Source organism: Camellia sinensis, chromosome 9 (assembly GCF_055761805.1).
Source record: "Camellia sinensis isolate YWXY chromosome 9, ASM5576180v1, whole genome shotgun sequence".
Lineage (NCBI taxonomy): Eukaryota > Viridiplantae > Streptophyta > Magnoliopsida > Ericales > Theaceae > Camellia > Camellia sinensis.
In genome coordinates, this window is record NC_138969.1 from 30882191 (window position 1) to 30910071 (window position 27881).

Below are 27881 nucleotides of genomic sequence, written 5' to 3' on the forward strand. Positions count from 1 at the left end.
TCATAGTCTTTCATAAATTCTAGCCACCGTCGTTGCCTCATATTCAGTTCCTTCTGTGTGAACAGATATTTAAGACTCTTGTGATCAGTGTAAATCTCACAGGTTGCACCGTAAAGATAATGACGCCAGATTTTGAGAGCAAAGATTACCACAGCCAATTTCAAATCATGAGTCGGGTAATTCTTCTCGTGAGTCTTTAATTGTCATAACGCATAAGCAATGACTTTTCCATTTTGCATGAGAATGTAACCCAAACCATTGTATGAGGCATCTGGAGACACCCCATTTTTGACCGTCCTCAAGACTTGGGCGTCACCGTTTGAACACTTGGTGATCATCCTTGTTTGTGTTTGTCTTGAGTTCCCGGAAGTCTCAGCTACGCGCCTTGCCTCAGGATCTCTCGACTCTACTATTTTGTGTTTGGTTTTGCACCAAACACTTGTGTTTTTACTTTGGAGGGCAGGGAATGGCTTATTGGCCATCCTCACACTCCACCGGCCATGGCTTGAGGCCACCGGCTGTGTTTTGTTTCCACCGGCCAAATGTTTGGCCGACCGGACTATAGATGGTCGACCGGCCATCTATTTTGGCCAAATTACATTTTTGGCTGGCCGATCACTGTTCATCTGCTTTTGCAGATATTTTATGCTAGCTGGCATACACTTTTCTCCCCTCCATACACGTGTATGGAGGGATCTCCTTCTTGTTAGCTTGCCTTGGAAGCTTTACAAGATTGAATCCTCTATAAGAGGAGGCCTCTTCTCCCTCTTTTAGGAGAGAGAAAAAAACTGAGGGGAGCTCTGATATTAGGGTTTTGAGTTTGTATCTCTTCTATCTCTATATCTCTCTCTCTTAAGCTTAGTGTGTGTGTTTAGTCTTACTTTTGCACATAAACACCTAGTCTTACACCTTCTCTTGGTTGCTGAGGGGCCAGAGGGTTGTTCTTGGTGTTCTTGGGTGGTTTTGAACTCAAAGAACTAGCTGGAGCATTGTTTGTGAAGGAGGTCTTCAAGGGTAACAACTTTACCTTTAAATCCCCCCTTTTTGCATAGCTTTTTTGCCTATCTTGCAACTGTTTTTAGGATTTTCATATAACGTATAAAAGTTCTGTTTTTGAGTCCTTTAAATAGTTGTTTAACATTGTTTTGAGCTTTGGGGTTGTTTGACCCCTCTTAAGCCTTGTTAGGCTCCATTTTTGTGCATTTTTGGTGAGCTCCAGGACCATTGTGTTTGGGCCTCCTCACCATTGAAATCTTGAGGGATTTTAGTGGTGAGGATGGTGCCTTGAGGTCCTAAGAAGGAGAGAGCCACCCCCCCTCCTTGTTGTCCTTGAAAAGGGTCATTTTTGCCTCTTAAGGAAGCATCTAGTTTAGGTTCATGTTGATCATGCCTTAACTGATTTTTGTGCTTATATTGCCATGATATAGCATTGTGTTAAGTTGGTTTAGGTACACCATGCTTGTTTAGCATACATGCCTTGTAATGCCATGTTTTGGTCTTAACATGCTTTAGGTTTTGATCCTTGTTCTAGCATGATTTTGGCCAAGCTTTGTGAAGCTTTTGTGTTTGTTTTAGCATTCTTAAGTTCTGTTCTTGGTTGTTTTGGTCGACCATAGCATGCTTAGTATAGCCACCTTGCATTTTGGCTTGTTAGCCTTAGGTGTGTGAGTGTGTAGCATGCATTACTTGCACTATTTCAGTGGTTTGGAACCACTGACTATGCTATTTCAGTCCTTATAACATGCTCGCATGCTTGCATTTAATGCTCCTTTGATGCTTTAAGAGGTTGTGTTATATACTCCATGTTTAAGCACTTATGCATGCCTCCATGTGTAGATCATTTAGATGCCATCTAAGTGGTTTTTAGGGCTTGCCTTAACATGATTTGGGACTGATTTGATTCATTTTGATCATTTGCTTCATATGTCACATGATCAAGATTTAAGCCCTTTGGATTGTCTTGGATTTTGGGTTTTATTTGCATGCCATGTCTATCTTGTTTACTTGGTTTGGCACCATTCTTAACATGATTTTCAAAGCTTAATGTGCATGCTATATGTCCATGTTTGCATCCTCTTAAGTGTGCTTGAGAGTTGCTTTTCAATGCCTAAGTGTTGGTCCTTGTGTGCATGCATGCTTGCATGTTATTTGGTCATCATTCTCTTAGCATTTGGCCATTGTTTTGGGCCTAGTATAAGGCTGTCCAAATCAGTTTAAGACCACCCCTTGCATGTTGATGCATGCTCACCTTGTGTGTTGTTGTATACTTGTGTGTGGTTACATGCTTGAATATCCACATTGTATCTTGCATGCTTGTTGATTAGCATTGATGCCTCATACCTTGCATGCTTGCTTGCATAGGTTGCATGCCTAATATGCATGGTGTATTGCTAGTGCCTATGCTCATGTTGCATACTTAGTCCACATATCTAGGTTGCATTGCATTGGCATGCATGCTTTGCCTCTTGAGTTGAGTGTGATAGAGGTTGAGCTTCTTTGTTTGATTATGTGCATTGCATTCCATATCAAAATGCACACTTGGTTTCTTGGGCAATCATGCATGGAAATACGTGATTAGTGATCCGAGAATCGAGCACCATACCCCCTTTGAGTCACAAACATGATAAGGGATGTGGTGGTGCACACATCTGCTTGAAATGCATTGCTATGCTAAGTTTTTCCCTCTGTTGTTGTCAAAAACAGATTCTGCAGGAAGCTTTGGCCGGCCGGCCACCTTCAGTGCCGACCGGCCATCCATAAGAGGCCGATGGATTAATTTGTGTCCGGTGACCATTCTCCATGGCCGGTGACCAATTCCCTCAGCCGGTGGTGTTTCACAGCATTCAGGGAAGTAACCTTGAGATTTGTGCAGTCTTCAGAGAAGGATAACAGTCAAAGCAGAGGCAACTTGTGCATGGCAATGACTTTCCGAGCGGAGCCGAGCGCGCATTGCATTGGGCCCTCTTCCCGAGGCTGTTTACTGCTTTTATTAGATTAGTTAATTTGTTAATTAATTAATTGGTCTGTAATATTTAATTAGCTTGTAGGTTAATTAATTTGTATTATTCTTTCGGTCCCTCTGAGCGAGGGCAAATTTGTAATAAGTATGGGTGCGTGTGTGCATGTCTTCCAACCCCCCACTTCTTTCTCCCTTTTACTTACCTGCTTTTGATGGTTAGTATTAGGACATGTTTAATTTAGCATACCTTATGCTATGCATGCGTGCATCATTCATTAGTCTTGCATGCACCAGGCTCAGCACATCATGCTAACTGCATAAAGTATTTCAAATCTAACTTGAATACATGTTATCTGTGCATTTTCACATGTCATCCTTAGATTAGCCGAGCCTATTCTAGATTGCTTTCTGTATGCGTTGCATTAGCCACTTAACATGGACTTGAATCATGCATTGATTGCTAACATGTTCTTGTCTTGGCTTGGAGTACACCGTAAGTGTTGTAAGTATTTTTCTGCTTTAGTATCTCGCATGAGTGTGAGTGTTGCCATGACAGCATACTTACCATGAGGCTAGCTGCTTATGTGATATAAATTGCTTGAATGCCTATGGGTGAAGGTTGGATTGTTTGAGTTGGAACAACTCGTTGAAATCCGTGCTTTAGCCTACTTGCGAGTAGCAAATTTCAAACTGTTTTTCAAACAAACGGATATGCAATGCTTCGTTCCAAATTAGGCGATCTAGTCTATATTTTTGTGTTGTGCGCATCACACAGTAATTCTAGCTAATTAACTGGAATAAGAACACATAACATTTTCAAAATCGGATATCATGGTTAGTAGAGGCCGATCTTCGGATCGGGCGAGAGGGGGTGCTCATAGCTGACCTTCCCCAATCGTACCCGAGTTCCCGAGCCGAGGCAACTTTGGTGATGACGGACACGTGGCCTTTGGCACCGAGTCAGGGTTTCCTAAATTTCCCAAAATAAAATATTTAGCTGGTGACTCTGTAACTGGAAAAGCAGTCCATGTTTGGCACTTCTTTCTAAAAATCTGTTTTTCTTAAAACGATTTGCCTGATTTGGACTCTTTGGTTCAGATTAAGAACCATGACAAAAATCGAGTTCGAACTGTAGCACGAAGGCCCCACGCGGGCGCGTCTACAGCATCACTATAGATTACGAACCTATCTACTCCTGTAGGGAGTGCTAGAATAGGGGCTGACACAAGTCGACTTTTTAATTCTTGAAAGCAACGCTCCTGTATATCAGTCCATTCGAAGGGTGTATTCTTCTGAGTTAGCTGGGTCAAGGGTGATGTTATCTTTGAGAAATCTTGCATGAAGCGTCGATAATAGCCAGCTAGACCCAAGAAACTTCAGATTTCTGACACATTAGTAGGTCGTGGCCAGTCCACGATTGCTGCAACTTTTTGGGGGTCAACCGAGATGCCATCTTTGTCAATGACGTGACCGAGAAAGTGTACACTAGTGATCCAGAATTCGTATTTCTTCAACTTTGCATAAAGTTTATGATCACGTAGTGTTTGTAGAACCGTTTGCAAGTGCTGCTCATGGGCCTCTGGTGACTTTGAGTATATGTGGATGTCGTCAATGAAGACGATAACGAACTCATCAAGATAAGGTTTGAATACTCGGTTCATGAGGTCCATGAAGGCTACTAGGGCATTTGTGATGCCAAAAGGCATCACAAGAAACTTGTAGTGCCCGTAACGGGTTCTGAAGGCAGTCTTTTCGATGCTTTCCGTTTTGACTTTTAGCTGATGGTAGCCAGAACGTAAGTCGATTTTGAAGAATACTTGGGCGCCTTGAAGTTGATCGAACAAGTCATCGATTCGCGACAGAGGGTACCGATTCTTGATGGTGACCTTATTCAGCTCTCGGTAATCGATGCATAATCTCATCGTGCCATCATTTTTCTTCACGAACAATACTGGAGCTCCCCAGGGTGAGGTACTAGGTCGAATGAAACCTTTGTCCAGGAGTTCCTAGAGTTAAGTCTTCAGCTCTTTCAATTCTGTCATCGACATGCAATAAGGAGCTTTTGATATTGGTTATGTGCCAGGTTGGGTTTCAATGGTGAATTCGATTTCCCGATCAATTGGAATACTGGGTAGATCTTCAAGAAAAACATTCGAAAATTCTCGAACCACGGGGATTGCATCAACGGTAGGGGCCTCTTTCTGTGTATCGGTCACATAACAAATATAACTACCACAACCCTTTCTTAGAAGTCATTGGGCTGCCATGGAGGATATAATACAGGGAGGGTTAGAAACTCCAGTCCCATCAAAGACAAGTTTGGGTTGGTTTGGTAACCTGAGGAAGACCTTTTTGGTTTTACAATCGATAGAGGCGTGGTTGGCAGCCAGCCAATCTATACCTATGATCGCATCAAAGTTCTCAATGTGGAGGGGAATCAAGTCTACGTATAAGGTTTTGCCTTTTAAGAATATAACACAAGATCTGTACACATCTGTACTACAAGCAGACTTACCAGAAGGAAAAGACATAGACAATATAAATCTTAATGGTTCGGGTGTTAATGCCCACTTGGCAGCAAAGTGTGGTGCAACAAAAGAATGAGTTGACCCAGAGTCAATGAGGACATGAGCTAAATGACCACAGACAGAAAGTGTACCTGTCACCACATTTTCAGTAACTTCTGGTTTTCCAGGTACCCAAGGCGAAAGCTCTTCCTTGGCCTTTTTGGTCCTTCCTCTCCTCTCCAGATCCTGCGAGTTTTCTGACTAGGCCAGAGGGGCTGGGTGTAGGATTAGTCATCTTTGGACAATCCCTCAGCAAGTGGCCAACTTGACCGCATTTAAAACATGCTCCCGTGTCTCGATGGCATTGTCCCCAATGAGCCTTCCCACAAGTGGAACAAATTGGAACAGTGCCACCTCGGGGGTTGGTAGGACCTTGACGGACTGAACTAGTTGTGCCAGTATTCACCTTTTTAGGAGGCGCAATACCGGGTCTTCTGTTGTCTCTTTCCCAAAATCGCTTCTTTTGGCTTGATTCCCTAGAACGCGAGGCTTTAATCCCCTTTTCTACAATGTACGCCCGGTCTACCACTTTTGCATAGGTTGGCAGTTTCAAGGCCTCAAGTCTGTCTTTAATTTTGACATCCAATCTTGCTTCGAATTTTCTTGCTTTTCGAGTTTCGGTGGGGATGACGTATGTTGCAAAGCTAGCGAGTTGAGTGAACTTGCTCTCGTATTCGGCCATCGTCATGGTTCCTTGCTTTAGATGTATGAATTCGGATGCCTTCTGTTCCCGTAATGAATCTGGGAAGTATTTTTCGTAGAATACTTCCAAGAATCTTACCCAAGTTGTAATTTCTTCTTTGGCCAAAGTGAGAAGCCACCATTTCTATGCATTGTCTTTGAAAGTGAAAGTGGCGAAAGTTACCTTTTGTCTTTCAGTGCAGGGTAAGGCGCGAAAAATCTTTTCCATGTCTTTAACCCAAGTGTCTGCTACTATTGGGTCTGGGCCGCCAGTAAATGTGGTGGGTTTCAGATCCTGGGACTGTTTTATGGTACCAGCTCTTCTCGCCGTTCCGACGTCCCATTGTTGATGTTAGTCTACAAGGCTTGCAAAAAGCTAATAACCGCTCTTTCTATTATTCTTTTCATCGATTCAGTGTCACTGACTGATGACTCACTTCCGTTACCATTATTGGTCATTCTACAAAGTAATAAATGAGACATTATATTCACAACGCAGCATACATGTAAGCATATGTAGCGCAAACTATATCTATATAAAATGCCAACTTTACTATTTTTACAATTAATATTACATCAGTTAGAATATGTTAGTGTCCAATCCCTGTGGTAAACAAAACAAAAAGACAACAAAAAGGGATCAGAACGCATCATGGTCTATAGCGACCCTGGTTTTCCCTCCATTGATTAGTGTGATCCGGACTTGGCTCCGTGGATGTTGGTTGTTGTATATATCTTGTTTCTGTCCTTCAATACTTTGTATTTGAGTTATAGGATGTTTTAGGCAGGTTTGTTACAGGTTGGGTGTGACTGGGAGCAAATGGTTGCTGCCCAGAATTTTGGTTCTTTGCTTGAGCGAGGCTTTTGTCGCTCGAGCGAGCTCTGTGTTCTAGATCCTTCGCTCGAGCCAGGGTTTCTTCACTCGAGCGAGAGTTGAGTTTTGTATCTGGTGGCTCGAGCGAGAAGTCCTTCGCTCGAGCTTGCGTCTGCGTCTGGTTCTGGACCTGAGAGTTGCATTTCTTGGCTCGAGCGAGTGAGTTGTATGTTTTGGGTTTTTTTCGCTCGAGCGAGCATTCTTTCGTTCGAGCGTGCTTCTGGGTTGCAGACCTGAAGTTTCGAATTGTTGGCTTGAGCGAGGCTTTCTACGCTCGAGCGAGGGTTCTTTGTGTCTGGTCGCTCGAGCAAGCCTGTGTTATATCAGTAAACAGCAGCGGGGAAACACTTCACTTTTTCATCTCATTTTTTACACAAACCCTAGATCCGACTCTTTCTCTCTCTATACACACCTTCTCTCTAGGGATTGATCTACTTATAGTGTGTTTCTACCCTAATCCCTTTGTAAGAAAGATAGAGGGTTGTGTGGGTTACGTTTTAATCTGAAAATTTGTGGATTTGGAGCACTTTGGATTTTCACTATTTTCTCCATTTGAGCTCTTCATTTCAAGGTAGGGACACCCTACTCCATCTTATGAGCTTTGTCTTTAATTTTGGTCATTTTGAGTAGTTGGTGATGTTAGGAAATTTTTGAAAAAGTTGGGGTTATTGTGTAATTTATAAAAGAGAGGTTTTCAAATATTAAAACCCATATGTATGTAAGACATTGAGAAACGGAATTATTGTTGTATTATCGATGAAATTGGACCTTAGGGTTGATATTGAGGATTAGGGAAAACTGCCCTAATTATTGTGATAATTAATTGGTATAATTAATTTGGGAAATATGAAATTGAATTGAAAATTGTGAAATTGGGAGGTTATGGGATTGAATGGTGTAGTTGGATTAATTTATCACTCACCTATATAAAAGTTGATATTATATTTGTTTAATGCATTTATTTTCTGTTTAGAAATAATTGTTTGGGCTATCGGTGGAGGATAGTCTTAATTGTTGTAGACACTGTATGTTGATTAGGGAAAACGGAAACTAATCATATTGAATATGTCATTGAATATGACAGTTGAAATAATACATCAAATATATGTATTGATTGATTCCTGTATATGATAATTATTTATATACTTGGAATATGTGTATTGTGTGGGAGGAGATAGGGGACGTACTCCATGGTTTGAGGGAAGATAGGGGATGGACTCTCAAACCTGTTTGGGAGGAGATAGGGGATGGACTCCATTAATACAGCAAATATGTGTATTAAATTGAAGTGTTGATTCAGCAAATATGTGTATAATTTGAAGTATGGAAGTGTTTGAATATGAGTTGTAAATCTCATGTGTAATTGTGAAATATGGAAACGTGTTAATATGAGCCATAGTCTCATTGAATTGGTAGGCCAGGTTTTGAGCCATGTTTATGTATCGGGTTTGTATAAGTAAAGAAAATTGAATTGAAACATGGACAAGATTGTCATGGAACTATATTGTGATATAACTGGTTTATAAGTGTTAACCATCTATCAAATGCTATTGTTTTAGTCATTACTTATATTTGGTTTAATATATCTCTACTGGGTTGTGGCTCACCCTATATGGGACATCATTTTCAGGTTCAGGTGATATGCTACCTCCAAGGACATAGCTTGGAAGGTTTTGGAGTTGAAGACTCTTTTTGGTTATTTTGTTATTTGAATATTACATGTAAATTCAAGCCAAGGGCTTAAAGTGTATATGAGTTAGTACTCTCTTTTGTGACCAAGTGTTGGCTTTGAAAGTTGTAAGCCCATAGGGCATTTACTTTTGTTGTCAACATGTATTATTTTTGTACTTAACTACTCTGATGAATGGAAGGATGTTTTATTCTCTTATATCAATGCATGTCGGAAATGTTGGGTTTATGTATTATTTTGAGGGTGTTACATGGTCAGCATACAAAAAGGTTTCCTTCTACCAAATCTAGAGTGGTAGGTCAAATAGGCCGAAAAATCATGGGAAATAGTGTTGCATAAAAAACTCAAATTCCCATCCTAACTGGACTACCCCAAAACACATCCATGCTACTTGGACTGTGAAAATGGGGATGGACTGTATGTATCCCTAAAATGCTCGGTCGACAATCCAGCGGGGTGTCTCAATATATGACAGGTTATTATTAAAGTCAACATTTTGAATATTAATGATCTCTAGTGGGTTAGGGACTGTAGTGAAAATATAGTCCTCAGGGTATACGTTCCCCCTTCTAGCCACAAAATCTGGGGGTAGAGGGCCTATGATATAGTGCCGGCGGTCATGTCCCGGGGCAACGCCAAGGACACGAGATGGTCCAAGAAAACGTCTACGTGTATCGACAAGGTTGTGCCTCCATAGTAAATGTGGGGCATCAGTAAGGTCAGCCTGGATATAAACTGGCCGACCCATCAACTGGGCAAGGCCTAGGTACAGTCCTCTGATTATGTCCTCTGAACCTCCCCAACTCTCAAGTGAGGCGGGGGCGGGGGCGGGGTGCTCGGCTAAAATCTCATCTAAATTAATGGCCTAGAGCTCATCCCAAAACGCATCATTAAGATTAATCTCTGACATTCCTACAACAGCAGAATAAACGTGAGATTTTACACAAAAAGACTAGCGTTGCAGGTAAATATTTATTATTATTATTTTTTATCGTATTTTATTTTATTATGTTTATTTAGCTATATAGTTTTATTTATTATGTTTATTTATAACTTTTCGAACTTCCTGATAAAATTAAAATAGTTTTTTTTTTGAACCGTTGCTCTAATACCGCCTTTGTCACAACCCAATCCCAGGGGCTTAGGGTTGGAATCGCAACTTAGTAACTTTTTCTATTTGTAGCAAATTAAACTGTGCAAGTGGAAATAAAAATAATTAAACAGGAATTTACTCCATTTTACTATTTTAATAAGAGAAATACATTTATAGGACTTTTATTATTTTATTATTCAGTGACCGGCCCCGAGTAGAACAAAATGGAGCAAAAATATAAAAAAAAAAAAAAAAAAAAGAGAAGAAGGAAAAAAAAAAAGTGGTTTAATATCAATTCACGTGCGGGTTCTATTTCGTGAGGTTATGGGTTTTCCCCTACATCTCGTCACCTGAAATGGTAACAGCTATAAGCACATAGCAGAGTGAGAAATATTATGACAAGAGTATAGGGAATACAAAATAACCATGGAAGCCAAAACATTTACATAACTTAATTTGGTAAATAAATCATTTAAGTGGCAGAAACTGAAACATATAAATTATATAAGTAAATAACCATAGCCACGGTACAGAACAGAATAGAACGAAGGTCACAAAAGTGACAATCAGAACAGAGGTCAATGGATCCATGACAAATAGAGGGCCACAAGTGGTCAAACAGATGCCAATGGTTATTTAAGTCTCCCAATGCGTGGGACTCCCGTGGTGGTACTTACAAAACATAATTGTTTATAAGATCATAGTCAAATATTCTTTAAAATTTAAACAAACATATCCATGGGTTTCATTTAAACAAAAAGAGTTTAGAAATTAATCCACATAACTGAAATATTTCTAAATCATAACTTGAATTAATATAACTTATAAAATATAACTTGTATAAAATAAATTATAGTAAGTTAAAACATACGTAAAATATATTATGGTAACTCAAGGTATAATATAACTCACCTTAATATTGACCATTACACTTACTTCATTATCACAACTTTCCTACTATAAGTTTCTTACCTACGTGCCTCTTTTTTTTTTTTTTTCCCTTTCTTTGTTTTCTCCTTCTACAGATTTGAGCAACTTCTTGCTATTTAAAGGGAGGTAAGACCACTATCCGGCCAACACGTGGCTGATCTTGAATCCTTCCACAGATTTGTTTCAATCTCACCTGGATATGCCATTTACTAACATAGATTTATAGTAACCTTAATAAATGTTTATGGTAATTACACTTTTTCCCAATAACCATATAAATAAATTAATCCCTAATTAAATTACACTTTATTGTATACCAACAAAAAATTAATTAATTATTTTACTACCACACCCACTATTATTATTATTATTATTATTGTTATCAATATTATTATTTATTTACTCTTACTTTTAGATTTATTTATTTACTATTTTTAACTCTAATTTGACCCAATTAGTATTATAAATTCATATTTCTGTTAATTTGGCCCCAATTAATAATCCCTAATTAATCTCATTTTTGATAATCTAATGTCAAATTAGATTTTGTATTTATTATTATTTATTTAATAATATATTATCACATACATTCACAATTATATATAACTATAAGTATTTATGTAATATTTAATTAACCTTGAGGGTGTCACAATGTTAATAGTAAAACTCTTCATAATACCTATTATTACTTTATAACTTTTTCATGTTGGAATATTATAATATGATAATCCCACTTTAATAATGAAATTCGTGGTTGATCCGTGCGATACATAATTTAATTTTTTTTTCTTTTTAAATAATATTTTATAAAATAAAATAAAATAAAATTATTTATATATGTCTATATAAATTATTTTTAGAAATATGTTGCAATGCATGCATTGCAAAAGAATAATATTATTTATCATGATATAAAATATACTATAAATAAATAAATATCTATATATATATATATATAATTATTTATATATATATATATATATATGTATACATATATATTTAAAAAATATATTACAAAATATCCAGTGCAATTTTCGTTCTGTTAAATTATAAAAGTGTAGTTTATATATCATATATATATATATTAGGGATAACCCATGCCTGAAGGCACTGCGAGCAATTTTTTTTTTTGATACCACACGTGCTACGAAATTCAATTATAATAAATCAATTCAAAATAATAATATCACCCTAATTTAAAACTTCACATAGAAAGAGGAACACAATATATAAAGAAGACTGAAATAAATAACTAATAAATTTCAAATCTTTTATGGGTGGTGCCTTCAAGAGTTCCCACCTCATTCTCTAACATATTTTCAAAATTAGCCCTGTTTAAGGAATAGTTCAAATCAGTCTACTAAAACATCAAATATCAATAGAAATAATTCAAATCCTCCCAACTTCTTCACAGTTTCAACTAACTACTTATAAATAAATGAAATAAAAATAATCCAAGTTACTTTAAAGACTAACCTTATTGTTGATACCAAAATATCAGGGATGATACAACAAACCGAAACTACTTTCACAACCAGCTGTGTTGGAATGTGAGAGGTCCTGAAAAGATAAATGAATTCAGAAACAAACCATGAAAATAGTGCATCAAAATACACTGGTCTTTCTTAATGAAGAAACATAAAATTCATAACCATGATCAAATTAAGAGGCAACAATACTATTAACATTCTCCTGCTTCAACCCACTAATAAATTATTCTTTTTCAATGTGACTCTAACATCCTACACAATAGACACTAAAATTATACAAAAATCCATGTCAAGCATATGTGACTTCCACCAAAATATGCAAAGATACTAAATTAAATTATTGCACTTAAGTTTAGTGAATTTTCAAGGGCACTTGATAGTCCACACTCAATAACCATCCATAAGGTCCAATCTTTTACATTGATAATAGACTTTACAAAAATATTAGAAATCCATTGAAGTATATATCAATTTGAAGCTTTACAAAATTGGTTAACATCAAGCTTTACAAAAGTAATTTTTTGTCAAATTTACAAAATGTATGCCATATAATGTCTTCAAACTTGGATGCCTCTAAAGTACTTGGACGCCTCAACAAAAAGTACTTGGATTCCTCTACAAAAACTTGAACGCCTATAGAAAAAGTACTTGGACGCATCTAAAGCGCTTGGGCGCCTTCAAACTTGTTCTCCATCACATTTTGAAATGTCTATGTATCAACTTCTGTGTACTTTTTCCAGTGAGGAGCATGTACAACAATCTAATATTTTAAAAACATTAACATTAGCATATTGAAACAATACGAAAAATAGATATTGAAACAATATGAACTAAGAATACCTTTTTACTATTCCATCGGAGTAATGTAGTCTTATTTATCCTCTTGAGCTCCATAGCTTTTTCAACCCAATTCTACAAAAGTTTGACTTGATCATAATTTAAACAAAATTTTAATTAAAATACACTTTCAATTTGTGTCCTTCTTTTATCATTTGTATTCTTTTTTAAACTTTAATTACTTCCCTATTCTATTTGGAAAATTTTATATATCTTTGTAAAAGATCCTTTATAATTTTTTCTAGTTTATTGTTTTTTAAGGATGCATAATTTAGTTTGGAAATTAGTAATATTACAGATTAAAAGCACCAAGTCCATCTTCACAAACTTTACAGTAAAAAAAAAAAAAATTACACAAATTATGCATGCTTCAACATATCACATTCCCCCACGATTTTCTTTACACATGCTCCAAAACAAACTTGAAAAGAATCATACCACTTGTGTATTTTTTTATTCCCTTTATTGAGTAGTTTTTCTTTCTTTTTACTGTAAGCTTCTCATTTTCCTTTGCCCTTACCATTGCCTTTGCCTTTCAAAAAATAAGAAAAAATTATGAAGAAAAAATATCAGAAGCAAATACATTTGATTAGTGGGCTTACCCCACGAACACAGAGGACATTGAAGCCACGTTCATTATAGAGCACAACACTGACATTTCTATTTTGAAGAAACCGAACCTGTGTATATATAGAAATGCATTTGAAAGGTAAAAGAAAAATTATATTAAGGAATGTAGATTAAATAAAAAATGAGTATAGAGATTTAATATTACTGTTTCCTCTAACATATCATCCACCTGTAAACAATAATACAAAAACATTTAATTATGAGGAAAATTATAAATAATAAGCAAGAAATTAAGCCTCAATTCATAAACTATAAACTAAACATACATAACCAAAACTATGAATGTTGTCCATGATTTGAATTAAAATAAACTCTAAGGTTGTTGAAGAGGTTGAAACACCACAGACCTGCAGTGAAGAAATAACTCATTTAATAGTGCTATGAATAGATTGGGTTTAAATAACAATGGGTTGTACAATGACTATTTGATTACTTAATTGTGCCATACGTTAAGTACAATCAAATAAAAGGAAATCCAATTCTAATTTTTAACAATAACATAAAAACAAAAGATCACAAAACATTACTTTTCATGTTAAAAATGAAACCCAATTCACACATTTATCAAAATCACCTAAATCATTTATCAGAACACTAATCATATTTGAAACACTTAATTCTCATTTATGCTATCCAAGCCTATTGAAAGTTTCTTTAGCAAAGTTGAGAGCTCCATCCACTAAACAGCAAGTTTTAGACGGTAGAAGATAACTCGTTTATACAAAACACATTATCAGGAACTTAAATCTCATTATATTTGAGACCCATTATCATACACATATTAAACACATTATATTTGAAACACATTATCATAAACTAAAATCCTATTATATCTCATAAACTTCAATCTCATCCGATTTAGACTGTAAATCTATATAAATATAACAAATGGCTGATATAAATCTATATCAATAGATACTTAACATATCGATGGCTCCTACATTATTGTTAGGAATCAAACATATCGATGGCTTAAGCTTTCTTAAATTTTATTGAATTAAAAGAGGTTTAAATGGAACTGCAAACTAATAACCTACCAATCATTTTCCATGAATAAAATATCTCATTCAAGGAATTAATAAAAAATCAAATAGATATGCAGACGCCAAACTAATAACCTACCAATCATTTTCCGCTACCAAATTTTACTAAAATTAAACAATTTATCAAAATGGATTGTGTTTCCAATGAAAACTACCAATAAAACACATCAATCACTTAGTACTTTGCTTCCAAGAATCTATTTATTAAAATTAACATATAACAAAAGATTTGCACATCTACACAATTTTAAAATAATAATTTGACTCCAAAAATTAAATAAAAATAATGAATCAGTCTAATATGAGGACATTTTCAGGTATTGGTAACACAATCTAACTCCAAACAACATGAAAAGAAAATATTAATGAATCTTACCATTGTTCTTACAAATTAATAAATCCTAAAATTTTTAGATATGCCACATTACCCCAACCTAGCAAAGGGTGTAAATGAGTAGAAATATATGTAGTAGTAAAGTCAACCAATATATACTTCTGCACATAAAGTGGACAAATAGATAGAAAAGCAAACAAAAAATATATATAGAGACAATGTTTAAGTAAGAACACAAATCAAATTCTTACCACAATGTTTCGATATGAAAGGTCTTAAGGAAGTCCACAATGCTTCAGACACAATGTTTCAATCACAACCTGTAAACATCAATAAAGCAATTAAATTGGACAACATGTTGTCAATATTATTGAGTAACAAACCTGCTAGAATTAAAGATTATTGAAACAAAAGATATTCACAAATTAGAGTAAAGATTATTAAAACAAAAGATGCTGAAATAGGTGAGGTTTGAAGAGAGAGCAAGAGAAAAGTGGCATTACCTTGATGGTGGTCCGTTGGAGAGAGCGAGAGAGAAACGGGAAGAGATGATGCTGCAAAGCCGCTAAAATGGATTTCAAATGGGATGAGCTACAACTTTGAACAGTACAATTTTGTTATTAAATTGAATTATAAACTGAATCAAACGTCTTGTCAAAACTATCTAAGCCAAAATCATCACCATCGAAAATGATATACACAAATGTCCCTTCAAAATTAAAAAACGGAGCTTTAAATAATCAAACTCCTCCAAAAATGCTAATAAGATGTGGGTGTTTCGCAAAAGAAACCAAAACTCAACATTTGAAACCAAAACTCCACTGCCACAATCACATTGTTGAAATAAAAGCTCCAAACATGTCATGATCAATTCAAAAAAGGCAACACCCAACTCACAACAAAAATAAATAGAAGGATATGATTCTAAGGTTTGAAAAAGATATTTTAGGAGAAAAAATAAATAGAGAAAAAGGTATTTTAGGAGAACAAAAAAAACTATGTGATCATCGAATACCCACTTCACTAAATGATGCTGAGACATTCATTCTATTTAAATACCCACTGCTCTAACATCCACCAAAACCACTAACAATAAAGCTACTGAGACTTCCACAATACACTTTGGACAAAAAAAGATAAAGAAAACCAATAAAAGAAGGCAAAACTTATGGAAAAAAGTGACCAAACTTATGGAAGAAAAATGACCCGATGATTGAAGCAAATCATAAAAAATAAAAAATAAAAAATAAAAAGTTCTAGCAGTACTATTTTTTATCAGGAGCTACATTATTGGCCACTGCTCCAAAGTTCCTTCCACTCCCAATTTTTCCACTACTTACCAATCCTATTTTGCTTCATTGCTCATATTCTCTTTTATGCAAATGGAAAAGGAGAATTTTTTTTAATAAAAAATCAAGTGGCTAAAATAAAAATGAAATGAAGATAAAAATACAATAGTGAATATATAAAACATGAGAGCAAAATAAAGAAAACATTTACTATATGAGCAATGAATAATTCTTCATGAGATGCAAAGCAAGTTCACCTTAATTTATCGGTAACTTGATTACCAACAAAAATAGAAAAGAAACAAAAGAAATATTAAACTTACATTCAAAACTATAGGTTTAATGTTGAATGCCTTGTCAAAAGACTCTGTTTTCCAAGCTGAAAACTTACTGTGGGGATATATTTTCTGAATACCAACACGTGGCATGGTGACGCCGACGTGTCAGCCGAGGTGCCACGTGTCGTGGTAGTTAGGCCGAGGTGATCTCGGTGTTGCCGAGGATATCTCCGAAGATATCGGAATCCGAGATAAACGAATAAGGGACAAGAGTCCTAAGACGAAGAGGGGACTTAACCAAGATAAGGATAAAGCTCTTAGGGAGTTTATCTTTATCTCTTGAGGAGTCCAAAGTAAGCACAGAATTAGAGTGCATAGAAGTCATACTTCTAGTGGGACTTGGATTGAGTATATTATAAAAGAGAGGCACCCCTGTGGGTCTAAGGTATGCAATTTATGTTTTGAGTATTAAGTTTTGCACTTGATTATCTTTGAGAGATATACTGACTTGATCGTCAGAGTGCCCCCGGGTGGAAGAACCACCGCCGGAGCCTTTTCTTTCTGTTACAGGTTACTGAAGCCATCTATTCTGCCTGTGCTCTCCAGCTGGTTACTAAGCAGGCAGTGTGGTCAGATTTTCACCCACACACTTACTATATCACAAATAATTTTTACGAATTAATTAAAATAAACGTTGAAAAATTCTTTGATACACATAGTGGTTTTGGTTATAAAATAAACGTTGAAAAATGTGTACCATGCACCATAATTCTAACAATTTGTGGCATTTAGTTATAAGATTTTGTGATGGTCAAATTTATGATGAACTTGGTTATTAGACTTTTTGTAGTGTTTATGGTTATAGCCCATGGTGGTTTTAGTTATGAAATTTTGTGATGTTTAATTATAAATTTAAGTGGCCTTAGTTATGAGGATTTATGATATTTTTTTAAGATTATGAACTACTATGATTAAAACTTTGGATGCATATCATTAAAAAGCTTTTGGGGTGTATATAAATTTAATGACTTATTGGATCATTCTATCAAACATTTGCAATACATGACTTATTGGGTTATTCTATCAAACACATATAATTATCATAATTGATTTGAGTCCAGTAAACTCACACCGAAAAATAAAAAAACAAAACAAAAAAACATGATTGGTTTATTTCGTGAACACGTGTTCAAGAAATAGGTTCTAGTTGTGTGCCTATATAAAGAAAACTTATTGGGTCATTCTATCAAACACTTGCAATACATGACTTATTGGGTCATTCTATAAGATGAAAAAGATGAACGAAAAATAAGATGAAAAAAAAATATGACAACAAATTAAGGGTTTAAAAACTATCTAACCCAGAACAGAAATAAAAAAAAAAAAAAAAAAAAAAAAAACAAACAAACAGAGCTGGCTAGATTAATATGGTAAAAAAGAAATTAAAAAAAAAAGAATGGAAAAATAGGCAACCCAAAACAAACCTTCCGTACCACAACAAAAACTGTCTAGATTAATCCCCAAAAATGTCCAATTTGTTGATCATTCTATCAAACACGTGTAATGATCATAATTGATTTGAGTCCAGTAAACTCACACCAAAAAATAAAAAAACATGATTCGTTTATTTCCTGAACATGTGTTTAGGAAATGGGTTCTAGTTGTGTGCCTATATAAAGAAAATTTATTGGGTCATTCTATCAAACACTTGCAATACATGACTTATCGGGTCATTCTATAAGATGAAAAAGATGAACAAAAAATAAGATGAAAAAAAAATATGACAACAAATTAAGGGTTTAAAAACTGTCTAACCCAGAACACACACACACACACACACAAAAACTGTCTAGATTAATATAGTAAAGCAGAAATTAAAAAAAAAAAATGGCAAAATAGGCAACCCAAAACAAACCTTTCCAACCATAATTCTAATGATTTGTGGCATTTAGGGGGCGTTTGTTTCAGCTTTTCAGAGCCAACTTATGGCTTTTAGCTTTGAAAAAGTTATTTTGGACTATTTGGTTACACTTATTTCAAACAGCTTCTGATTCTAACAGCTTATTTTAACTCAAAAAAGTTGATTCTGAGAAGCTGCTCACCCCTTGCTTCTGATTATCAGCTTCTGCTGTGGACATATTAATTTATGGTTATACTCGTAAATTTTTTTATTTTTTATTATTTTAAAAATAGAAAAAGACTCAAATGGACTATAGATTATTATTATTATTTTTTATGAGAAATGTAGACAAACAAAAAATAAAAATTAATTGAAAAAGCTATTTCACAGCTTATTTAACAAACACTACTCAGCAACTTAAATCTATAATCTAACAGCTATACCAAACATATTAACAACTTCTGATTAAAGTCATAATCTATAATCTGTTAAGTTATAATCTATAAGCTATTTTAACAGCTACACTAAACGGGGCCTTACTTATAAGATTTTGTGATGGTCAAATTTATGATAACTTGGTTATTAGACTTTTTGTAGTGTTTATGGTTATAACCCATGGTGGTTTTGATTATGAAATTTTGTGATGTTTAATTATAAATTCAAGTGACCTTAGTTATGATGATTTTATGATATTTTTTTAAGATTATGAACTATTGTGATTAAAACTTTGGATGCATATCGCTAAAAAGTTTTTGGGGTGTATATAAATTTAATATGACTTATTGGATCATTCTATCAAACACTTCCAATACATGACTTATTGGGTCATTCTATCAAACACATGTGTAATAATCGTAATTGATTCGAGACCAGCAAACTCACACCAAAAAATAAAAAAATAAAACAAAAAAACATGATTGGTTTATTTTCTGAACACATGTGTTCAGGATTGCGTGCCTACATAAAGAAAACTTATTGGGTCATTCTATCGAACACTTGCAAAAAAGTTTTTGGGGTGTATATTAATTTAATATGACTTATTGGGTCACTCTATCAAACACTTGCAATACATGACTTATTGGGTCATTCTAGGAAACACATGTGTAATGATCGTAATTGATTTGAGTCCAGCAAACTCACACCAAAAAATAAAAAAACAAAACAAAAAAACATGATTGGTTTATTTTTTGAACACATGTGTTCAGGAAATGGGTTCTAGTTGCGTGCTTATATAAAGAAAACTTATTGGGTCATTCTATCAAATACTTGCAATACATGACTTATTGGGTCATTTTATAAGATGAAAAAGATAAACAAAAAATAAGATGAAAAAAAAAATATGACAACAAATTAAGGGTTTAAAAATTGTCTAACCCAGAACAGAAATAAAAAAAAACAGAGCTGTTTAGATTAATATGGTAAAACAGAAATTTAAAAAAAGAAAGAAAAAAGAATGGCAAAATAGGCAACCCAAAACAAACCTTCCCTACCAAAACAAAAAACTGTCTAGATTAATCCCAAAAATGTCCGATTTGTTGATTAATATGAGAGAAAACAACTAAGAAAATCAATAAATTTATAAATGATTAAACAACAAATAAAATTCTTTACCTCTGTGGATTTGGAGGAGGGTTCACAGATGTGACTCTAGTTTTTTGATGATGGAGAGAAATTCTTTACCTCTGTGTCAAAGCAACGCCAGTTGTAGAGCTCGGATTCCCCCACCGGCGAAGTTGAAGAATTTTGGAGCGGTTTAGAGGGATTGAGATGGGTTTGTTGGGGGCTGCTCAGTGGGATGGAGGAAGAGAGAAGATGAAGAGAGTAATGTAGAGAGAGAGAGATAGAGTGTGTGTTCAAAATTTGAAAGAGGAGTGTGTTCAAAATTTGAGTGTGTGTGAAAGAGAGAGAGAGAGAGAGAGGATCTGTAAGGTGTTTAGACATTGTAAGCCATTGGATTAAATTCAATCTATTGGTCCATGTGTTGACAAAGGGACAAAAGTCCCATAAGGAGTAAAAATCTGAGCTTCCATGTCATATAGATATAAAGTTTAAGACCTTATTTGGCATGATCTAAAAAAGTCAAAAAGTCAAAAAGTCACTATCCTATTTAAGTCACATCATCTTATTTAAGGGGTTGTTTGGGGTGTCCTAAATAAGTGCACTTTTTATCTTTTTGGACTAAAAAATTGAGGAAAAAAATATGGATGTTTGGGTTAACTTTTTGACTTTTTAACTTTTTATGAAAAAATGTGTATTAAAAATTGTATAAATTAGTGTGTAGAGGAAAATTAGGATTGAGAGTTGTGCAGCTGTAATTTTTTACTTTTGGTGAACAGTGATAATTTTTTAACTTTTTGAGTAATTTTTTAACTTTTTTTAAGATTGCCAAACTTGACCTAAGTCACATCACCTCTCTAACACATCACTTCAAACTCAACCCATACCCAACCCATATTTCATAAAAAGTCAAAAAATACACTTATTTAAATCATCCCAAACCACAAATATAAAATTTTCCTAGTAAACAATTTCATGTTAAATAGGAAACTCAATATAAATTAATAATAAAATATAAATAAGATAGACAAAAAAATAAGTAATATATTTAATTTTAATATAATAATTGAATAGAATAAAAGTGAAAAAAGTAGAGGAAAATTAAATCGTAAAGTATTTTTTTAGTACATATAATTATTTTAAATTTTATTTATGGGTAATTTATATTAAGTAGAAATTTTTTAAGTATTAGATTTTAGAAATAATTAAGTATAAGGGTATTTATGCAGTACTTAAAAAAAAATAAAAAAATAGAAGAGAGATATGCCACATAGGAGAGAGAAACTTTGAGGGTAAATAATACTCATATATATATATATATATATATAATTAAATATAAATTAATATTAAGACATTAATAAGATAGAAAAAAATAAAAAATATAAAGAAAAATTAATTTAATCCGTGTTATGCACATAATTATGCACATTCCATCTTATTTATTTATTTGGCAAATTACACAACTAGTCCCTATAGTTTGGGACTTGTGTCACTCTGGTCCTTGACTTTTCAATTGTGACACATTTGACCCTGAATTTTGAATTTTGTTCCAAATAAGGACAATTGAATATATAATTAGATTTTTCAAGGGTAAAATTGTCAATTTGATAAAATATAAACTAATTTGACAAAAATAAATGTCAAACAAATATTTTTGAATTTTTAAAAATTATTTCTACCTACTAAAAATAAAATTATGTAAAATTGATAAATCTTTTAGACATTTATTTTTTTTTTACCAAATTAATTTTTATTATGTGTTTGGATGATGATCATGTAAAATTAATCATGTAATTTTTATTAATTTTACATAATTTTATCATTGATGGATAAAAATAATTTTAAAAAAATTAAATTTTTTTTTGACATTTATTTTTGTTAAATTAGTTTATATTTTATCAAATTGACGATTTTACCCTTGAAAAATCTAATAATATTTTCAATTGTCCTTATTTAGAATAAGATTCAAAATTCATGGTCAAATATGTCACAATTGAAAAGTCAGGTATCAAAGTGACACAAGTCCCAAACTATAGGGACTATTAGTGTAATTAACCCTTATTTATTTGTACTTCTCAAATAATTTATGTTAAAACATTATAATATGACAATTCTACTTTAATAATGAAATGTCGTTTTATCTACTTTGTCAAACAATATGAAACAAAAATGTTATTTGTTGAAGTATTTTAGCTCTGTATGGTGCATCTTATCATTCTACTTAGCTGGAAATATACTTCAGAGTACGTGGTCTAACTTTTTCTTATAACTTATTAAATATAAATAATTTAAATAAATTATAAAAAATAATTATCTAAAAATTGAGTGAGAGATATTTTTAAATTTTATTTTTTAATTATTAAATTATACTAACAAGCCTTTTATAGGGCCTACGTTGAAAGTGATGAGGGAAACTTTTTGTCTTAGTTCATTTAATTTTGTCATGTGAAATATATACCAATTTCTAAACAAAAATATGTTCGAATATCAATTACCTGACATGTGTTTATATCTGACCAATTCATTTTTATTTAAAAGTTAGGGTGCGTTTGACAATTAGATAATATAGTTAAAAAGTTAAAAAAATTAAAAATAAATATTAAAAATCAAAAAGTAAAAATATCATATAAAAAGGTCAAATATTCATTCATATATATACTTTTTTTATTATATAAAAAGTCAAAAAAAAAAAATTTCCAAGCACTTCAATTTTCTGCACTGCATATTTTAACTAAAAACTAAAAACAGAAGGAAAAAAAAAATTCACTCCTCAAATCAATTCTAATATCTCAATAAGTTTGTTTTCGTTCAAAAATTAATACCCAAACAACAAATGGCATCAACTAAAAATTTATTTGAAAAAATTATTGGTTGATCCAGGAGTATTACGTGGTTATACTCTGACTAATCACAAACCATCATACTCTCTCATATTTCTCAATTACGTAATATAAAATCGCAAACTCTACCCCTCTATCAATTATAATGTATGTGGAAAACCACGTGGCACTGTCCTGGATCAACCAATAACTTCTCAAAAATTTGTGATGTGAGGATAGCACCTCCTAGAGATGACCTATTGATATGGCCAATGCGGGATTGGATTGTGGTCCGTCCGTAATCAGATTGGACCGTTTAGTCAGGTCCAATTGGCCCACTTTAAAGTTCTGTTTCGACAATTCAAATCGTTTACATTTTAAAATTTATCGAGTGTATCATCCCTGCAAAAAAATCAAGTCGGTCAAGTAACAGAAACCACATGTTTCGATTAATTTTGTATGAATTATTTATTTCCTTACCGTTCATTTTTTTTTCATACAATATTGATCCAAACATATAATTTTTTTTATCCAATAAACTTAATTTTTATAAGAATAATATATTTGATAAATTTTAAAATATAAATAATTTAAATTATTAAAATGAAACTCAAAAATGAATCCACGAGACCTAACAATCGGACGGGAGAGAAGCCAAGGGCATGACAAATAACTATTTTAGATTTTTATTTATTTATTTATTATTTTTTGAACTCTACTACTAATTTTAGCAAATTGAAGTTGATGCAACCCACCTCAAGCGGGCTCTGTAAAGCTCCACCATACTACTTTCTACTACTAAATGCTAACCCAACTCCTTTCAATTTCTCACCCAAAAAAAAAAAAAAAAAAAAAAAAAAAAAAAAAAAAAACCATCAAATCAAGAGATCCAAAAATGGAGTTGAGAATCAGAGAAAGCAGAGAAAGAATCATCAACTCCACAACCACCTTCTCATCAACAGCTTCAACCAGCAGCAGCAACAACAACAACAACAACAACAACAACATCACCAAAAAGAACAAAGCCATAGCTTAGTGCAATGCCGATGCTAGTCTCCTCTCTGAATTTGAACAATCTTCAGACTTTGGTAAATCCTTCAACTACTCAAGATCAGTCATTCACGCCCCAGAAACTGTCCCTGAAGAACAAATCACAGCTTACCTCTCTGGGATTCAGAGAGGTGGTTTAATCCAATCCTTTGGTTGTATGCTTGCAATTGTTGAACCCAGTTTCAAAATCACAAGTTATAGTGACTATTGCTTTGAGTTTTTGGATTTAGACACACTTTTTGAGTCAAAACAAGAAATGGGTCTAGTGAAATTTCACTGTCAAACCCAATTTGGGTCTATTCTAGAAGTACCCAGAAGCCGTTTTATGCTATACTTCATAGGATTGATGTGGGTATTATAATTGACTTGGAGCCTGCACTTTCGGGTGATCCAGCTTTGTCGCTGGCAGAGGCTGTGCAGTCTCAGAAACTGGTGGCGAGAGCAATTTCTAGGCTGCAATCTGTCCCTGCTTGTGATATTGGTGTTTTGTGTGATACTGTTGTTGAAGATGTTCAACAGCTAACCGGGTATGATAGGGTTATGGTTTGTAACTTTCATGATGATGATCATGGTGAAGTTGTTTCAGAAACTAGAAGGCCTGATTTAGAACCCTACTTGGGATTACATTTTCCGGCAACGGACATCCCACATGCTGCTTGGTTTTTGTTCAAGCAGAACCGAGTTCGGATGATTTGCAATTGTCTTGCGAATCCGGTTAGAATAATTCAAAGCAAAGAGCTAAAACAACCTCTTTGCTTAGTAAATTCAACCCTTCGCTCGCGCCATGCTTGCCACAAGAAGTATATGGCTAACATGGGTTCAATTGCCTCATTGGTGTTAGCGATTGTTATCAATGACAAAGACTCAACGAAGCGATGGCGCTTACTGGCGTGTCACCATACTTCCCCTCGCTACATTACTTTCGCACTTCGCTGGGCTTGTGAATCCCTAATGCAGTATTCGTGTTGCAGCTTCACATGGAACTTCAATTGACATCACAATTGGCGGAGAAAAAGGTTCTCCAAATGCAAACTTTGTTGTGTGACATACTCCTCCGCAATGCCCCATGTGGGATTGTGACTCAATCGCCTAGTATCATGGATCTTCTGAAATGTGACGGGGCTGCGTTGTACTATGGTGGGAAATGTTGGTTGCAAGGTGTAACTCCAACCGAGTCGCAAGTAAAAGATATTGCAAAGTAGCTGTTGAATAATCAATGGGATTCAACCAGATAAAGCACGGAGAGTCTAGCCAATGCTGGTTACCCTGGTGCATATTTATTGGGCGATGCGGTTTGTGGCATGGCATGGCAACTGCAAGAATTACATCGAAAGATTTCTTGTTTTGGTTTAGGTCTCGCACCGCAAACAAAGTCAAATGGGCAGGAGCTAAGCATCATCCTGAGGATAAAGATGATGGTGGAAGAATGCATCTGAGATCTTCGTTCATAGTGTTTTGTGAAGTGGTTAGAAACACAAGTTTGCCTTGGGAGGTTTTGGAGATTAATGCTATTCAATCTTTGCAGCTTATAATGAAAATTTATTTTCGAGAGATTGGAGACGGTGATGATACTAAGATGGTAATATACACACAACACAATGGTTCTGAGGAGAAGGGGATGGATGAATTTAGTTCGGTGTCGTGTGAAATGGTTAGATTGATTGAGAGAGCGTCTGCTCCTATTTTTGGGGTTGATTTGGCTGGTTTTACCAATGCTTGGAGTGCAAAAATCGCTGAGCTGACAGGATTACAAGCCAATGAAGCAATGGGGAAATCTTTGTTTAATGTTGTTCGTGAGGATTTGCGTGGAGTCGCTGAAAACCTTATAAGCAGAGGTTTGCAAGGAGATTTTTTTCTTCTTATATTAATGATCTAGAACACTATTAATATCTTATATGTAGAGCTTTGCAAGGTGAATTTTCCCCTATCTTAATGATCAAGAACACTACCTTTATATACTAATAGTAATATCTCTATTTTCACAATCAAATTTTATTTTCTATTCAATTTCTATGAACAGTTTGTCTAAGGTTCTTTGTCCTGATTTCTAGGTTAATGACTAAGATTCTCTTGAAGAAGTTCAACTCCAATGACACCGTGGTTCTAAATTTAGTTTAATTTTATCCAGGTGAGGAGGAGAAAAGTGTTGAACTAAAGCTGCGAAAGTTTGGGCTAAATGAGCAAAACTCAGTATTATACATTGTGGGCAATGGGTGTGAGGAGAGATTGCACAAAGAAAGTTATGGGTGTGTTCTTTGTTGGTCAAGACATCACATCTGAGAAAGTTGTCATGGATAAATTCATCCGATTGCTAGATGATTATAAGGCAATCATTCAAAGTCTCAATCCGTTGATTCCACCAATATTTGGTTCAGACGAAAAGGCTTGTTGTTCTGAATGGAATGCAGCCCTGGAAAAGATAACTGGTTGGACGAGACAAGAGATAATCGGCAGAATGCTTCCCGGGGAAATTTTTGGGGGGTTTTGTCGATTGAAAGGTCAAGACACGCTCACTAAATTTAATATTCTACTTCAACAAGTGATTAACGGTAATGATTTTGAGAAGTTGCCATTTGGGTTTTTTGATAGGAATGGGAAATATGTGGAGGTGCTCTTAACAGCGAATAAGAGAACCGATGAGGCAGAGAATATAATCGGGTGTTTTTGTTTCTTGCAAACTATTGTGTCTGGCGTGCAAGCCTTTTGGAAACGAAAAAGAGAATGAAGAGCGCGTTTCGAAACTTAAAGAGTTGGTTTTTATTCGACAAGAGATGAGAAATCCATTGAATGGAATACGGTTTATCCACAAACTACTGGAAAGTAGTGCTGTTTGGGAGGATCAGAAGCAACTTCTTGAGACTAGCGATGCGTGCGAAAAACAAATGATGTCAATCGTAAACAATATAGATTTGGGTAGTATTGAGGAGGAGTAAGTTTTTATCTCTTTGAATCCAAGTCTTGCACCAATTCAATTTTTTTTTTTTTTAATTGATTAATTTAGTTATTGTATTAGATGCATCACTCTTTTTTATGCCTGCTTGCTCTGATGAGGGCTTGCAGTGGGAGAAGATGACTTTCCTGTATCTCTGTGTATGAATTACATAAAAAACAAATGCTTTTTTGTTTTGTTTAAGGTCAGGCACATTAATGTTTCAAAATTTTGTTTCAGTCTATTGTTTCGATTAGCATGGAAAAAGAAATGTTTCAGAAGTGACAAAACGAATTTAAATATATATAGAAATGTTTGGAAACATAAATTGAAATCTGTTGAAATGAATAAACAGCTAATCATTGGTTAGTTAAACATATTGATATTTGTATAGTTGTTCACATTAGAGAGCATTTGTAAAATGAAAGAAATCAATGTTGCTATGAATAAAAGATTGTTAAATATTGATTTCATTTTATTAAAAAGAAGTGTATATGATTCTAAAAGCACAACAAAATAAGTTATAAATATTTACTTTTAGATTCTGTTTTCAACATTTTTTTTTCTTTCCCTTTCTTGGTTCTTTAGAATGACTCATTCTGGGCAAGGCCTGCCTTATGCTCTGATTCAAGACATGTTTGGAGAAGGAAATCAATGGACTACACAGGAATGACCGAGTCTAAACTTGTCCCCGAAAACTTCTCAACATGATGAATGGTCACGTCCGTTACACCAGAGAGCAAGATGCGTGTCACTTCCTCATTGACCTCAAATTCAGAACAAGGTCATCAAGACAAAGGGAATGAATGGCCGCTCAAAAGTGGATAGCGAGCAGAATAACTAGCTTTCATTTCCAGAATGTTCTAGAAGCATCTATGATGACGGTTTCATAGTATGTAACTTCTATGATGACGGTTTCATAGTATGTAAC

General features: G+C 34.3%; 1 long non-coding RNA gene and 1 pseudogene across 3 annotated transcripts; one reads left to right on the forward strand and one right to left on the reverse strand.

Moving 5' to 3' along the window:
- Positions 1-12677: 12677 nt before the first annotated feature.
- On the reverse strand, positions 12678-20414 carry LOC114288011 (uncharacterized). 2 transcript variants are annotated; one of them, XR_014339509.1, is made up of 8 exons: positions 20276-20414; positions 15632-15719; positions 15380-15448; positions 14018-14098; positions 13897-13920; positions 13724-13801; positions 13125-13196; positions 12678-13044 (listed from the first exon to the last, which is right to left on the reverse strand). It is a non-coding gene; the product is annotated as an uncharacterized LOC114288011 (long non-coding RNA). The 2 variants fall into 2 exon arrangements; XR_014339508.1 differs by having other exon boundaries at positions 20207-20338.
- Positions 20415-23707: 3293 nt separating this feature from the next.
- On the forward strand, positions 23708-27757 carry LOC114265023 (phytochrome E-like; annotated as a pseudogene). The gene is made up of 3 exons (XR_014339510.1): positions 23708-25807; positions 26086-26950; positions 27539-27757. The product of XR_014339510.1 is annotated as a phytochrome E-like (transcript).
- Positions 27758-27881: the final 124 nt, after the last annotated feature.